Source organism: Bactrocera dorsalis, chromosome 3, assembly GCF_023373825.1.
Source record: "Bactrocera dorsalis isolate Fly_Bdor chromosome 3, ASM2337382v1, whole genome shotgun sequence".
Classification (NCBI taxonomy): Eukaryota; Metazoa; Arthropoda; class Insecta; order Diptera; family Tephritidae; genus Bactrocera; species Bactrocera dorsalis.
Window position 1 is genome coordinate 1,904,983 of NC_064305.1, and position 15,455 is coordinate 1,920,437.

General features: G+C 38.3%; 1 protein-coding gene across 1 annotated transcript in view; it reads left to right on the forward strand.

Annotated features, from left to right (window-relative positions):
* Positions 1 to 761: 761 nt before the first annotated feature.
* Positions 762 to 15,455, forward strand: part of LOC105230208 (uncharacterized) — a 155,079-nt gene continuing 140,385 nt past the window's right edge. The window contains exon 1 of the mRNA XM_049452993.1: positions 762 to 2,237. The gene's annotated coding sequence lies outside the window, so the exon portion shown is untranslated. The remainder of the gene's footprint in view (positions 2,238 to 15,455) is intronic.

Genomic DNA, 15,455 nt, shown 5'->3' on the forward strand with positions numbered 1-15,455 from the left:
AACGTTCTCAGAAAAACTGTAAAGAATGCTGAATATGCTTGCAACATGTTGCCGATTTGCTGATTTTTGGTAATGTTCTTTGAAAAAAGCATATATTTACCGAAATTCATAGAAAACTGTGTATAAAGCGATGGATCTCGGAGGAGAATGTAGCACTGATAACTGCTAACAGTTTCACAAATATGTTGATGAATTGGATTCCACTCCTCTCACTTTAAAAAAAAGTCGTACATGGGCGCTATCAGACCGGCGAGTATTAATAAATATTTTAATACAATATTTTATTTATCAACATACTCTTCTTTGCCATTTGTGTATATCTCTCTGCCGTTTTCGAAAACACTTGCTATTTGTAGCTCTCTAACACTGTTAAAGCAATCCACACACTATTAACTCTCTTTGCACAAAAATTTAACGCATGCGCGGTATAGAACAATCCACATAAGATAATACCGACATACATAATACATTGTACTCGAATACGAACTTCAAGAGAGCGCATGCAATTCGTTGCACTAGTCTAAACGAGCTACTCAATGCATTTCGAAGTGTGAAATGTTTAACGAACCGCAGTCTCTCAGCAAACCACATACAATCCACACATATGTCACACAGTCAAAGAACCAAAGTAAGCGAACAGCTCAGTTAACAGTAGCACACCTCCACACACACGCCTCGTGAATTTACTGGAGTATCAGCGCTCTTTGTTGCTGTAGTGTGCAGCCGAACGCTGAAGCACTTCGAATTGGACGAACAGACACCTTTGTGCGTGCGAACCAACATAGGTTTGTAACAATGTGTGCTACCTTACTGCAATGTTCTACGCTCGCACGTTGGTTCGTAGCGCGTTCGGCTCGCTGGTCGATTGCGACGACCACTTCGTTCGTCTGCTGGTTGGCTGCATTTCATAGTAAAATTCGAAATTCAGTGTTGCCGGGATATTGAAGCGATTTGGTGTCGTTGACGGGTTTTTCGTTGCACGCGTCACACGTACAACGGTACAATTAGCAAACAAACGCGATATATTTTTTTGGTTCTTTATTTTCGGTGGTGAAGCAAAGTTCTAGCAAGCAAAACTTAAAGCACACGAATGCGTTTAATATATAGATCATTTGTGGTTGTTGCTTGAGTGAAAGTCCCAGTGACACGCATAGGTCGGCGGTTTCAATGAAAGGTTCGTTTGGCGTGCGACGTTTGGCGAAGGAGCGGTCGTCGTTGCGTGCGTGAATATTAACCCGGTTGTGGCACGAAACGAATTTGCCAGCTCTAAGCTGCTTAGTGTGCGTTGCCGCAGCAAATTTAAGTGCAACAAACAAGTGTGTGCAAATTCGCAAACATTACGACAAAAACACACACACTCACAACTCACAAGGTGGGCAAGTTGAGCCGAGTGTTGTGCAGTTGCGAGCAGAACTTTTTCAATGAAATTATGTCAAACAGTGAAATGTGTGGCAAATGCTAGTGTAACAACAACAACTTATTAAATACAACAAGTGCTCAGCTGGTTTTTGCTAGAAATCGAATAAAAAATTGCAGAAAAAAGTGATTTCCGGTGAAATTCGAAATGATTTATGCAAACACGCAGCGTCTGTGGCAAGCAGACACGCAACAGTCGTGCATGTAAATTCTGTTAATGCGTATGCCAGGGTCCTTAGCAAACCTTGAAGTGTTTTAAAAGCATTACATTATACAAAATTAAATTTCTAAAGCACACTTTAAGGCGTAAGCGCGTACATACAAATATTTGCAAGCGAAAAAGCTATAAAATAAATTTTGTACGCCAAAAAGCTAGCGCCCGTGTGTATACCGTCTTAAAATTGCCAAAATTTCCGCGCACAAAAATAAACAGCAACACACACACACGCTCACATACATAGCTACATACAAAAGCTTAACGCACAAATGCACTTACACCCACTCACACCCACAAAACAAATCGAACTTATTCCCCGAGTGTTGTATATGTGCGTCTAAAAGGATGAAACAGGATTACTAGCGAATTCCGAGCTCTAATGTCAATGCAATAATGTTTGAAAATGTTTGCGAGTGAAAAGTGTAACAGTGCAGATAACAATATTAAATTTCCAATGCAACAACAACAAGTTTAAATCAAGCGGAAACGCGTAAATTTCCAACTGGAATTTCTTGGTTATAAATAATAAATATTTCCGCTGAAAAAGTGCTTGACACCACGCGCTAAGCGCTTACACCCACAGCTGGCGGGTTAAACTGACAAGGTAGGCTTAAAGGATTAAGTACAATTTCTATAAAGGCGCTTATTCTGGGTTGCACGACAATTTCCGAGAAGCTTTGCAGGCTGAAGTTATAGGAAATGCTCTTGGCTGAAATTAAATTGCCGGAAGCGCATACAAAATCAATGGGGATCAGTGAGGATAATTTAGTGGAATTGAACACGAAAATTCCTCGAAAAGAAAATTAGCTTATTGGCATCATTATATATTGTATTAGCGATGTTTTACTTGGTTTATATATATTCTAACATTCTGAAGACAGTAAGGACATAAAAAAGTCAAAGCAAGCTCGCGTAGTCCCAGTTTGTTTTAGTTTGACTTAGTTTAAAAGCGGCAGAGTAAGCAAGGAAAAAAAAGAAATTAATTCAGGCTTAGTTCCAATAAACTCAATTGCCATTTTAGCGTCTATGATAGTGGAGCTCAGTACTCTTTCTGTTAATTATAGCTTAAACAAGATGCACCGAAGTTGTTACACTAAAAAGTATACATTATCCTTATATTGAATAGGATTTGATTAGATTCATCGTAGACCTTAAACTCCTGTCCATTTGTCGGTCCGTGTAAATATACGCGAACTAGTCTCCCAGTGTTTGGGTTATGAATTTTGTACAAGTTCTTTTCTTTCTACAGAGCCTGTCACTTTTCTGACCTTGGTTTTTGAGATATCAGTCTAAAATTTTGCATAAGTTATTTTCTACCCAAGGGGCTGTTCATTTCTTACAATCGCCGATATTGTATCACTATAACATATAGCTGTCATACAAACTGATCGATCGACATCAAGTCCTTGTCTGGAAAACTCTTTCAGTGTAAGAGATATCTTCACGAACGGTGGCGTGAATTATTGCCTAAGAAAATAATATAATCTTAGCAGAAATTGTTCAGATCGGATTACTATAGCATATAGCTGCCATAAGAGCTGATCGATGAAAATCAAGTCCTTCTATGAAAACTTTTTCACTTTACGGGATATCTTCACAAAATTTCTCTCTTATAATTTTTCAAAGCATCGCTACAATCTCCGAAGAAACTGTTCAGATCGGATCACATAACATATAGTTATCATACAAACACTCCGATTTCTATGCTATAAGGAATGCACCTATGAAGGCTATTATAGCTTCGACGCAGACGAGATTAAGCCTTAGTGATGTTTTTGTGTCGAAAGATTTTCAAATGTTACGCAGTTATGGATCTTAAACACTGAAGCAAGATATTTTTTTAAACCGGGTTAGATCTCCGAAATAACAACCCTTGGCCGGATAAAATCCAGGTCAATTTTGGTAACGTAGAACCGGCTGTTGTGGGATATCTCTTACCACAGGGTGCTAAAAATACTAATGTATCTGTAGAAAAGTAGTATTTATTGCAGTTTCTTCTGTAAGAACTTAATGCTGGATAGTCTTCTAAATGGAAGGAAGAGAGCCTTTTGGATGTCCTGCTCCACTACGTTTTAGAGTGACTTGGAATTACGATCTGTTTTGAGAGCAATGGGCAATCTTATAACAGTTCCGAAATATGAATTTATATCTATATTTTTTAACCTTGCACTAAGTCAACTAGTAAAGTTGCTAGAGTCAACAAGTGCCCAACAAATTTTATGACAATTTCTTTTGAGCCTGCATTAATCGTCCTTGAAGGGGATATACAATTGTAATATGATAAAATAAAATTAAAGACTTGATTAATATTATTCGCACTCTATTCCTAAAAGTCTGAATACTGCTTAGTTCAACCAAACTGACTTTCAAATAGTCCATTGACTTACTCTTTAAGCCACTTACGAAATCAATAGCATTCAGCAAAATCCCTCACTTTGACTCTTCTATCCGCCAAAGCCCCTTTTTATACATTTTAGTGTGATATGACAAAAAAGTGGCATATAAATATGAAGTGATACAGCAAAAAGTGCAGGCTCATAAATAATTTCGCGCTACCATCAAGGCCGGAAAATTAACCCCAAAAAAAGAAGAATGTGGCAAGTGAATATGGAGCTAACGAGACAGCAAACAAAAACGCGCCACTCACCGGCGAAAAAGACAGGCAAGACAGCGGGTAGTTACGAAGCAAAAATATGGCTAAGCCAAAAAACAAAAACCAAAACACATAAAATGAAAATTGGAAAAGGGAAAAGGGTCTACCCACTCCCACTCTAGACCTGCCTAACACAGACACACAAACAGTGGCACAAAAAACACACACAACAAATAGAAATGGTGTCATAAAGCAGCAAAAGCGATAAGCTGGAAAAGAATACAGCACGCCATTATCCTTTCACACATTTTCATAAATCCTTTGTAAGTTCGCATGTGTATGTGTGTGTGTGCTTTATGCCTTCATTTGAGCCAGCATATATAATTTTCACACAAAGCCATGCAAATAAGCTGTGGCTGCTTTTTCGGTGGCGCACAGCAATTGTCTGTTGCGCGCTGGCGCCTCCGAAAGGCGTTCATGTGAAGTTATCAGGGAGCAAGAATCTCAATTTTACTTGTAGCTCGCGTCTGCCTTCTTGCCTCTGCTTTCGTGTTATTATTAATATTTTGGCCAAGTTCGCTTGTCGGTGTGCGCGCTTGTCTCGTCCTTTCACTGCTGCGCCCATTAGTTACACTACCGTTAGTTTGGCGTGTGGAGCGTGGGGCGAAAACTGTCGCCTTATTTTGTGAAAATTTCGCCGCCAACGCGTTTTACTTAGTTTATTTATATAAATACATCCATGAAAGTATGTGTGTATGTGCTGGCAAGCACAGCAGACATGCATTATTTATGTATAATGACAAATAAAACACCATACGCACACACCTACAGTCACACATAGTGGACACATGCGCTGGCAAAGTGGCTGCGAGCTTGTTAAGCAAATACACACCCATCTGGCAACGCTGTGCATGCGTTAACTTCCAATCGCACGCGCGCACACTGCCATAACGGCACTTTATTTGCATGCAATCGGCGCCCGTATTTTGCTGAAACCACCGTTGCCAGGCTTTTGTTGCTGGCGTGCAGCACAACCGCATCCGCCACGCAGCACTTGCTCGTTAGCGCCACCAACACACACACATGCAGTCACCACTCATATACCGCCACTTGCGTATGTGTGTGCTCGTTCAGTCTGTTTGTGTTCTGACACGCATTTGTTATGCATTCTCACACTGACGCACTCGAGCGACCGCTTTTCAGCTTTGTCCTTTTTTAACTGTGCTGTGGCCCAACGCTTCGCTTTGGCTTTGCGGTCAGTTCACATGCGGTGCTTTAGTCACTGCTTGCTGCTCCGGCTACGGCTGACCGACCACCCACCACCCACCGCTATCAACACCCCTTTTATTTACTCTTTAGCACCCTCGTGCGTTGTTGCTGCTGCCGTTACTCGACTCCTGTCGGTTATGTCAGTTGTTGTTGTTGCGGCTGTGTGCTTGCTAGCTGCACGGTAATGGTATTAATAAATGAGTAGCTGCCGCTTGGCTCCCTCGCACATAAATTCCTACTCCACACACACACATGCAGGCATGGTTAATGCATTCATGCATTCGTGCCCATAAATTGACCAGCCACCTTGTTCATGGTTTCCATTTAAAATTTATGCGCCTTTTGTTACTCCTTGTACGCCTGCATACCGGGATTAACTCGTAGCTGTTGCATGCCACATAGGTGTTCGGGGTCTATTTGGGAACGCTGTTTGTGCGCTTAAATATTTCATGCATTTTACAGTTACTCTACTAGTCAAAATTAAATAATAAATTCACTTCCATTTTGCTTTCTTAATCATAACTCTCTGTGCTCTTTGTATAGGGTTCACATATGTTTGTTTTTCGTCTTCAATCCTTGTCCTCCTTCTTCAGCAAATTTTCGTGTTTTCGCTTTTTCTCTTCTTTTATTTTTCATTTTCAAATTTTGTACTTTTCAACTTCTTTTTCTGCCACTTTCTGTTAGACATTGAATTTATCTTTCGCTATTTCGAAAACTACTTGCCATAAATAATGTTCGTATTTTCTTTGATTTCGCCGCCTTTTCCTTGCTATCTGTTTCGTTTGCTATTTTTCGTTCAATTCTTCCTAACCCTCAGCCAACCCTTTGCTTTTGATTTATGTGAAAATGTTTTGTTTTGAACTTATTTCGTGGACTTTTTTGTTTGATTTTGCGTAAGATATTTAAACTCGTTTAAATATTTTGAATTTTTCTGAATCCTTTGGGTTTACTTTGAACGGAACATACCTAAAAATTAAATCCATAAAGTTTGTTTGAGAGAATTTGGAAGAAAACTTTACTTGGAACTTATTTATCAGGCTTCTATTGAATCTTTATTAGCAGAGTTATTAAAAATATTCACTAGAGTTCTCCAAGTTCGAGCTTTGCTCGTAACAAATTGGATTAGTTGTAAGGATTCAGCGTTACTTTGAGTTTGGCTTGACTTTTAAGTATTATATGTAATTTTTTTCCTGTAGGAAATATAGTATGCTCGTACAAAGGTTTTTATCTATAGTTACAGATTTCTTTTATTGCGATTTTCTGCTGGGAAACCTTCTAAAGGTTAGCTGTATCATGTAAGACTTACTATTTGTAAGGAATATATATTTCAAAGATCAGGTCGAAAGGAAAAGGAATATTTATTCCAAATAAAGAAAGTAGAAGAGATTTTAATCAATCCATTCAGAAAATGTTTATTCATTCCTTCGATAACCGATCCTTCGGTAACACATCCGATTTTTATTCATGCCTTCGATAACCAACCCCAAAATCGAAGAAAGATCAATTAGCCAGAACATGCAACACTCTGGCCACTAGATATTTAATCGACGAACATATTATAAAATTGGCTGAGTCTCGGTGGAGTCAATCCCTAACTAAATTAAGAAGCAGGCAAACATGGCATGGATAGAATATGAGCCGCACATGCCAACCATTAAATTTCGAAAGAAATGTCATAAGAACCCTAATAGGAGATCACTGTTTAATTGACGGACATGCCGTCATACTAGGCGCTCCATAATATTTGAAAAGCTATCAAGAAGTAGAAAAAGAGGAAGGCTGAAGGCTCTATACCTTAAGAAATCTTTAAGAAATCGGTACCATCGGTCGAGTGTTTTTTGATGACGTTTCCGAAGTTGTCAGATAAAACGTTTTGTACTGATGAACTTCGTACGAAGCATAGGGGTTTTAAGAGAGGAGGCAATGCAACTTAGTATCGTATTAGTAGGGTCGGTGGTATCACAATTGGCCTCCTGAAGGGCTAGAAGCGCCGTCAGATAGCCACTCTACCTATCTAACCACCGTAGTAAAGAAAGTATGAAGACGGCTTCATATAAAATCATATAACAATAATTCGTATCAAATCATGATAACCACAAGCACCGATTGGTTGCGTCGAAAGCGCTTCTAGTAAAAGAGTTGCAAATGTTCACATAACAGTTAATATCAACCGCTTTCTAGTTGGTTCTTTTTTGTACTTAAATCAAGAGATTATGTTGCAATATTTTTTCCCAAACTCGTTCAACCTAACCGTCAGCTTTAAGAAAACACAATTTGTTGCAGTTTTGCGTAACCTAAGTATAACCGTTACTAAACCTGTTATCCTTTATGCGCTCACTTTCAAACACTCACCTGTTTCGCAGCCCATAAAGCGCTTAAAGCTGCTGCCTACGCATTTTTTGCTATTTTCCGTTGTTTACCGTTATACGTATCAGCTTTTAGTTGCTCGAAGATAGGCGTAATAGGCGCCACAATCACCCCAAACGCTCATTTCCTGCTGTGTATTGTTTTATTTCCGTTAAGCTTGCCTTTTTCTAATCCTATTTGACCATCGACATTGTCAATTTTACCACACACCCGCCGCCTACGCTAGCTACCTTCTATGGGAGCTGCCTGTGTATGTGTGTAAGTGGTTTCGTATGCAGTTGTAGTCCTCGCCGGCAATCCAGTTTAGCTTTGAGTTGCTTGTTAGCACTTTAGATGGCTGCTGGTTTTGTGGCTTTTAACTGCTCGTTGACCTCGTGTTGTTATCCTGTTTGGTGTTTGCTCGCATTGTTTTCTTTTTTTGCTTCGGTTTTTTTCCACTTTTTTGAGCTGTTTGTTTTTTACACGTTTGTATCACTTCCACTGCTTTCATTTTACCTGCGCTCTGTTGTGCTTTTAGTGCGCGTTTGTTGTTTATCCTTTAGCCTATCATTATTTTCACCTTTTCCCTTTGCTGTTGTCCTCTCTGCTGTTTTGTTTCTCTTTTTAATTTGCGCTCTTGTTTGCTCTAACACTTACAAACACAACATTATTTTCACTTTAATTTGCTTTGTCTTTGAGGTTTCCACTCCTTTTACACCACCCTGCTGTCTCCTCTATTATTTATCCAATATTTGCTTTAACCACACTTTAACACGACCAATGCGGGCGCTGTTGTCCTCTCTATTAATTAGAAACTATGTAGATGAGCGAGATTAGATGTCGTAATGGCTCGGCGTTAGTTGTTAGTGGCTCTTAGTGTCACAGGCGTTGGAGGTGATTGGGGTCAGTCAGTTAGACTGGAGCACTGCGTGTAATTAGCCATGATTTATAGTTGAAGATAGGATAAAAGAATACGCTGGTGTTTTTGGGCGTAAAATTTTCGCTCTCAATAATTGGAAACATAATAAGCATAACTCGCCTAACAAATTCAACCCATAAACAAGCTTCCCATAATTGCGTACAAATTAGGTGAGGTCTCTATGGGATTTCCGTCACAATTCCTCACTATGCACTTCTGTGCTGTCACGCCAGCCCCAACTCCGCTTCGTTACGCAACACCATCCCCTTACTATCTAATATGTATGCGCCTTGCACCGTGCCCACTTGTGGACCTAGTTACCACCGCAGCCTTGTTTACAGTCTAATAAATGTAATGCCATTTTTCAGTTTAATAATTGCATGTTTAATATGCCAGCAAAAGCAACGCCCCGCCATCAACCAGTGGAATGCACACATTTAAATAAATGAACGTAGTGGCGATCCCCACCTACAGCAACAACCCCAGACCACTTAGTCGCAGCTAAATCATATAAGCATGCAACACTAACCGCACTACTAGCCGGGCTAATTTTAGCTGGTGTGCTAACGAAGCAAACAATATATGCCGCATAAAAACTCTGGCAACCCCTCACACCCTAACTGACGTTGTACTTAGGTACTTTCACCGTTCTGTCTATTTAAAGGTAGTTACAATATGTCAAAATGCGTTTGCTGCCATAGTGGGTGGCGGCGCTGGGCGATTAGCGTGCGGTGGCGCCCCTAGGTCTCGAAATTAATGCGCAGCGGGTGTGGAGTAAGTGGTCGCGTTTAGTACGAAATGGAGGGGCGATATGCAGAGCTATGTTTATGCTTAGCTGTAATTACTTCCTTCAATTGTATGTATGTATGTGTTATTCTAACATAATTATTCATATAGTCAAAACAAATATAGTAGACATATATTTATGAACCGTGTATGTCTAATTATAGAACAAATGAATAATGTGTGGTCATATTAAAATATCATTTGAATGTATTGGACTTATATTTCCTTATAATTCGTGGTTACTCCACCTGCTGCAGTAAAAGCTTTTGAAAGTTAAAAAAAATATAAACATTATTCTTTTCGAAATTTTAGGAATATTTCCTACAAGTCTTTCATTTGTGAAAGCTTTAAAAAAGCACAAGTTGAAAGCTTTCATCGCCGAAAGCTTTTTATTTCCTCTTCTATTCATAATAGTACGTTATACTACATATGTGCTGCAACTGAAGTAAACACCTTTTTTTTTAGGGACATTTAAAGTAAAGCTTTTTTGAAAGCTCGACAAATGAACAAGTGAAAAGCTTTCGTCGGCGAAACCTTTTTATTTTTAATTCAAACGGTTTGCTGTTATAATTTTAGACATTCTTTCAAAAACTCTCAGATATGTTCTTCTTCGTTATTATTGAGGACACCGCTTTCGCGATTATAACCGATTGAAACGCCTTTAGAAATGTTGGTTATGAATTTTTTCAGTAATTTTAAAAATATTTCAATTGAAATTTTTATTTATGAAAGCTCTAAGAGACCACAAATGAAGGGCTTTCATCGTCGAAAGCTTTTTATTTTCAACTCAAATAGTTTGTCTTTATAATTTTAGTTATTCCATGTGTTGCAGCTGCAACAAAAACTTTAGAAAGCTTTGCACATTTTTCGGCTTCATTTTAAATAATTTTAGTGACATTATGAATAAAACTTTCATCTGTGAAAGCTCGAGAAAAGAACAAGCTCAAAGTTTTAATTTTCAAAAGCTTTTTATTTTCAATTCAAATAATTTGTTTTTATAATTTAAGATATTCCAGGTGTTGCAGCTGCAGTAGAACACTTTCGAAAGCTTTTTTTAAATAAAACTTACATTTAAGAAAACCCTACAAAAGCAAAAGTGCATAGTTTTCATCTCCAAAAGCTTTTTATTTACCTTTCTAATGGTTTGCACATTATATTTAAGTTAGACCATGTGTTACAGCTGCAGCAAAATACTTTCGAAAACTTTAAAAAATAGTCAAATAGTTTACGGGAGTAGTTTTAATAGTTTGGAGACATTTTAAATAAAGCTTTAACCAGTGAAAGCTCGAGAAAACCAAAAGAAGATAGCTGTCATTTTCAAAAGCTTTTAAAATAGGTCAAATAGTTTTGGGGAATAACTTGAAAACACTTTAAATAAAGCTCAAATCTGTGAAAGCTCGAGAAAAGTAAAAGTGATTAATTTTCATTTTCGAAAGCTTTTTGTTTTCTCTTCAGATGCTTTGACCATAATATATAGCTGTAGGGGAGCTATAATTTAAGACTTATATACCTAGATTTACTTCATAATTTCTGTTTGAAACCCCGATTGTTTAGATATTCACAATTCACTCATCGAAAGTAAATTAGTGCCACTGATACGGTCTTTAATAGCACTTACATATATGTCAAATCGTTTACTCAAGCACATTAATTCGCATTTCATTCCGCTTTCCACTCACTTGATTTTCCATATCTAATAACAACCACTATTTCCCCATTTCCTGCAGAATCCAACGAAAAGCGAATGTTGATCCGAATTCCATTAACCCATTTCAAATTCGAGTAGCGAAACTATTTTGTAATTCAACATTAAAACTGACATTCATAGCATGGCAGCAAATCGAACAAATGGAAAACTAAAATTCCTCAGCCCCAAACACCCACTAACACTCCCTAGTTTACCCAACAAAGGCAAGTGTGGCAACAACCGTTCGCAGTGTAAGTAAATACTTCCGTTAGAATGTTGTCATTTATCTAAAATGTCACATAAATTAGCTTAGCCATCAATGCGCATTGTTTTACGACGGCGTTGAGGAAATTTAAGTAGGTAACCAAGTTTTTCTTACTTTCCATACACTTTTCGCTCTGCTGCTGATGCTGCTGCTTCTTCGATTTCGTCTTCGTCTTCGCTTCCTTTTTCTTTTGCGTTTCCTTCTTCCTTGGCTGTCAAATGCGTTTGCGTCTAAACTTTTACGCCCCCAACGCGCTGGCAGGGCAATGTAGCGTCATATCGAACATCGAAAGCGTATTAGCCAGACACAAGGTGTTGCAAGACAGGATCGAGCGAAGACAGGGGAGGGAAGCGCTCAAGCGACGCTAGCTAACCCTTGTACAAGCCGCGTCAGTCTAAGCAATAAATGTCAGAAACTTAATCTGAAGGGAATACACATTTACTACCATTGCTGTTGTTGTGGTTGCTTGCAAAACTATTGGCAAGACTTGAAGTTGAGCAATAAGTGTCTAATCGCAACAACAATTTGATGCCGGAGAAAGTGCATAAATATGCAAGTGTCTGCTGGTTGCAAGCGCACATATTTATCCATACAAATTTATGCAAATTTACTTATAAATATGTATATACTTATGCCTATATATGTATACAATGTTGCAATGCTGCAAAGTCAGTCACTGAAGTGATATCACACTGTTAGCATTATTTCTGTTGTTATCATTGTTGTCTACAAGTTGAATATATGTTGTCATCGGTATATTTACTCTTTGGAAATACGCTGCTTGTATTTGTGTGTACCCGCAACGCACATGAAGAATTCTACAGAGCTACTTTTGCTTATCCGCCTGTCTATTTTTCGGGTTATTTGTCTTCCTCCAGGGACTAGGCATGTCGTTTCGCCAGAAAATTATGGTTTCATTTCATACACATATGTATATTTTGTCTGTATATAACGTATATAAGTGTATATACTTGTTTGTATATGTATGTATTTATTTATTCTGGGGTAGTTCAAGTGTTTTGGAAAAAGTGGTGTCGAATTACTTTTAGGAATTAGCTATTTGAGCACGAGAAAAGTTTGGATATTTATTATTTGTTTAAAGAATACGAATGACAATGGGATGAGTTGGATTAGACATAAATTCACAAACTCTCTAATTAATTAGGAAATAAGTGTACATAAATGGTAGAATAGTCGTGTTCGATTCGCCATTTTGCTCATTTCTGAGATCCCTGCCAAATTTAGGCGCCGCTCTCAATCAAGCGATTACTATAAAGAAAATTGACGAAGCACAATTTGAGGTGCCAAATATTTCATGTAATTTGCCACCAGCCTATTTAAAGAACTAGTTAAGCATGTTCGATTTGCTACTCTTCTAAGTTTTCCCGATAGAAAGAAGCTAATATTTTCGGTTATTTTTAATTTTTGATTAATTTTGGCATTAAAAATGTATTTTCTCTGTATTTTTGAATTGAATTAGATAGAACATTCTTTGGTATTTAGTTTTTAATGATTATATCTTTCCAATATTGAAAATTATTATTGGCAGCGGCTACGTGTAAGACGGTCTATCCATTTTCGATATCTCGTTCGAGCATTTCGGCTGGTAACTGGTAGATGACATCCGTGATGTTTTGCTCCAAGACCTCAATCGAAGCGGTATTGTCCGTATAGACTTTAGACTTTACATATCGCTACAGCAAAAAGTCTAACTGTGTTATATCACACGATCTTGCTGGTCAATCGACCGGCCCTAAACGTCAAATTATCTGCTTACCGAAGTGTTCCCTCAATAAATCCATTGATTGAAGCGATGTGTGGGAAGTGGCACCGTCTTGTTCAAACCAAATGTCGCCGAGATCACGAGCTTCAATTTCAGGCATCAAATAGTCGATTATCATGCCGCTATAGCGGCCACTAATAACGGATACGTTCTCACCGCGTTCATTTTCGAAGAAATATGGACTTATGATTCCACCGATCTACAAACCACACCAATGCGTGAAATGAATGAAATGACAACTCTGGAATCTCTTCAGGTTGCTCTTTGTCTCAAATATGGTAATTTTGCTTGTTCACATACGCATTAAGCCAGAAATGGGCCTCATGGCTGAACAAAATTTGGCTCGAAAATGTCGTATCTTCTTAGAACCTTTCAAGAGCCCTTAGTGCGAAGCGATGTCGCTTGAGAAAGTCGAGCGGCTTCCATTCTTGCACAAAATTTATTTTGTATGTTTACAATTTAAGATCTCTTCGTAAAATGCGCCAAGTCGGTTCATACGACAGTCCGAGCTGCTGAGAACGGCGCTGAATCGACTCTCCATAGTCTTGATGTACACTCTTAGCTACTCTTAGCTGCTATATTTTCTTCGCCGCTTGCTGAGTTCGGTCGAATATTATCCAATAATGAATGCTGGCTCTCAAAATGAGTGATGGTGTTGCGAATCGAATGCCCAGTAGGCCGAATATGTTGAGCGAAAAGCGAGAAATTAATTCTTTACAGAAAGTGAGTTCTCGTAAAAAAGTTGAACGATTTTTAAAGTTGTTCAAACTATATGATAATTGAGTCTATTAAGGAGCTGTGTGAATAGGCAACAAATAAAGAATTTATGTTTGAAATTTTACTCTATTTCCCAAACAAATTTTCGCCGCTGAAATAATTAACTTTAGAACTTTAATTATTCAAATCACGACAACATGATAAATACTTTAACACTCTCCTTTCTCTGTACAATTTAATTGTATGTTTGCTTGTAAAATCAGCGAAGAACTTAAGCAGCGACTCACCCATTTATAGTCGGGGCAAAAAACAACAAGTTAATGGCCTGTAATGTCGGCTAAGAAGTGATTTCAAAGCGCCCACACGCAAATTGTCACTTTTGCTGAAACAACTCCTTGCCACACGCACACATACACATTCATACATATATACAGACAACTTAAATTAATTAACTAATTCAATATTGAAATGGTTGGAGCGCCGGCAGGATGTACACGAGAGGCGCTGGTGGTTGAGGATTCGTGTAGAACATGAAAAAACAATTTGTGTTGATAAGTAGCAAGTCAAGTTCAGGACGACGAGACATTTGTGGTACAAGCTAATAGAGAAAAATTACTCTGCTAGCTACTACTGTGTATGTGTGTGTGTTTGAAGACCATTTCATATTTTTGTATGTGTGCGTGCATTTGTAAAACATCCCCAGAGTCAATGACACCCACACAGCGCACACACACATATACAAAGAGACACGAACCCTGCTAAAGCCAAAGTAGCCAGTCGAGGGAATATAGCGCCGAGTAATTTTTGTAAATGTATGTGTGCGCATATGTGCGTTCATTCAAAATGAATACAAATTTGTTTATAAATATTTATGTTTGTGTGTGTGTGTGCGTGTTTGTGGCATGTCGTTAATATATTTTAACCGTAACTGTGTCATTAACACAGTCGCTTTGGTGATTTCACAAGTGTCACATATGCGCGCACAAAAGGATAACTCTGCAAATGGGTTCAGGGTCGACAGACAGTCGCTGGAATATGGACAAAAACAGTCAAGCAGCCATTAAATCGGGGTGTTGCACAGCTGAGTGGGACTTGAGACTGAAGTTGTTGTCGAAATTGTTGAAATTGAATTGAAATCGTAGCATTATTTCGCTCATAGAAACAAAAAACCGAGCTTTCCTACGTCTGTATGTCTGTAAGCGTAAATAACTGTTAATGAATTTTTAGACAAGTTTTTATGGATTTGTAAAGAAGCAAGGAAAACAGCTGCTGCAGCTAAGGGTTTTGTTTACAGACGTAATTGGCTTGTTAAACGCCGTTAAAATTGCGAAAAACTTGGTGAGGGAAAACCTTTTCTTTTTTTTGTTTCATAAAAAATAGAGGAAAAATTCAATGTAGAATAGGTATAATTGTCATTACAGTTGAGTATGGTGCCAAACTGTGCAAAATTCCACAGC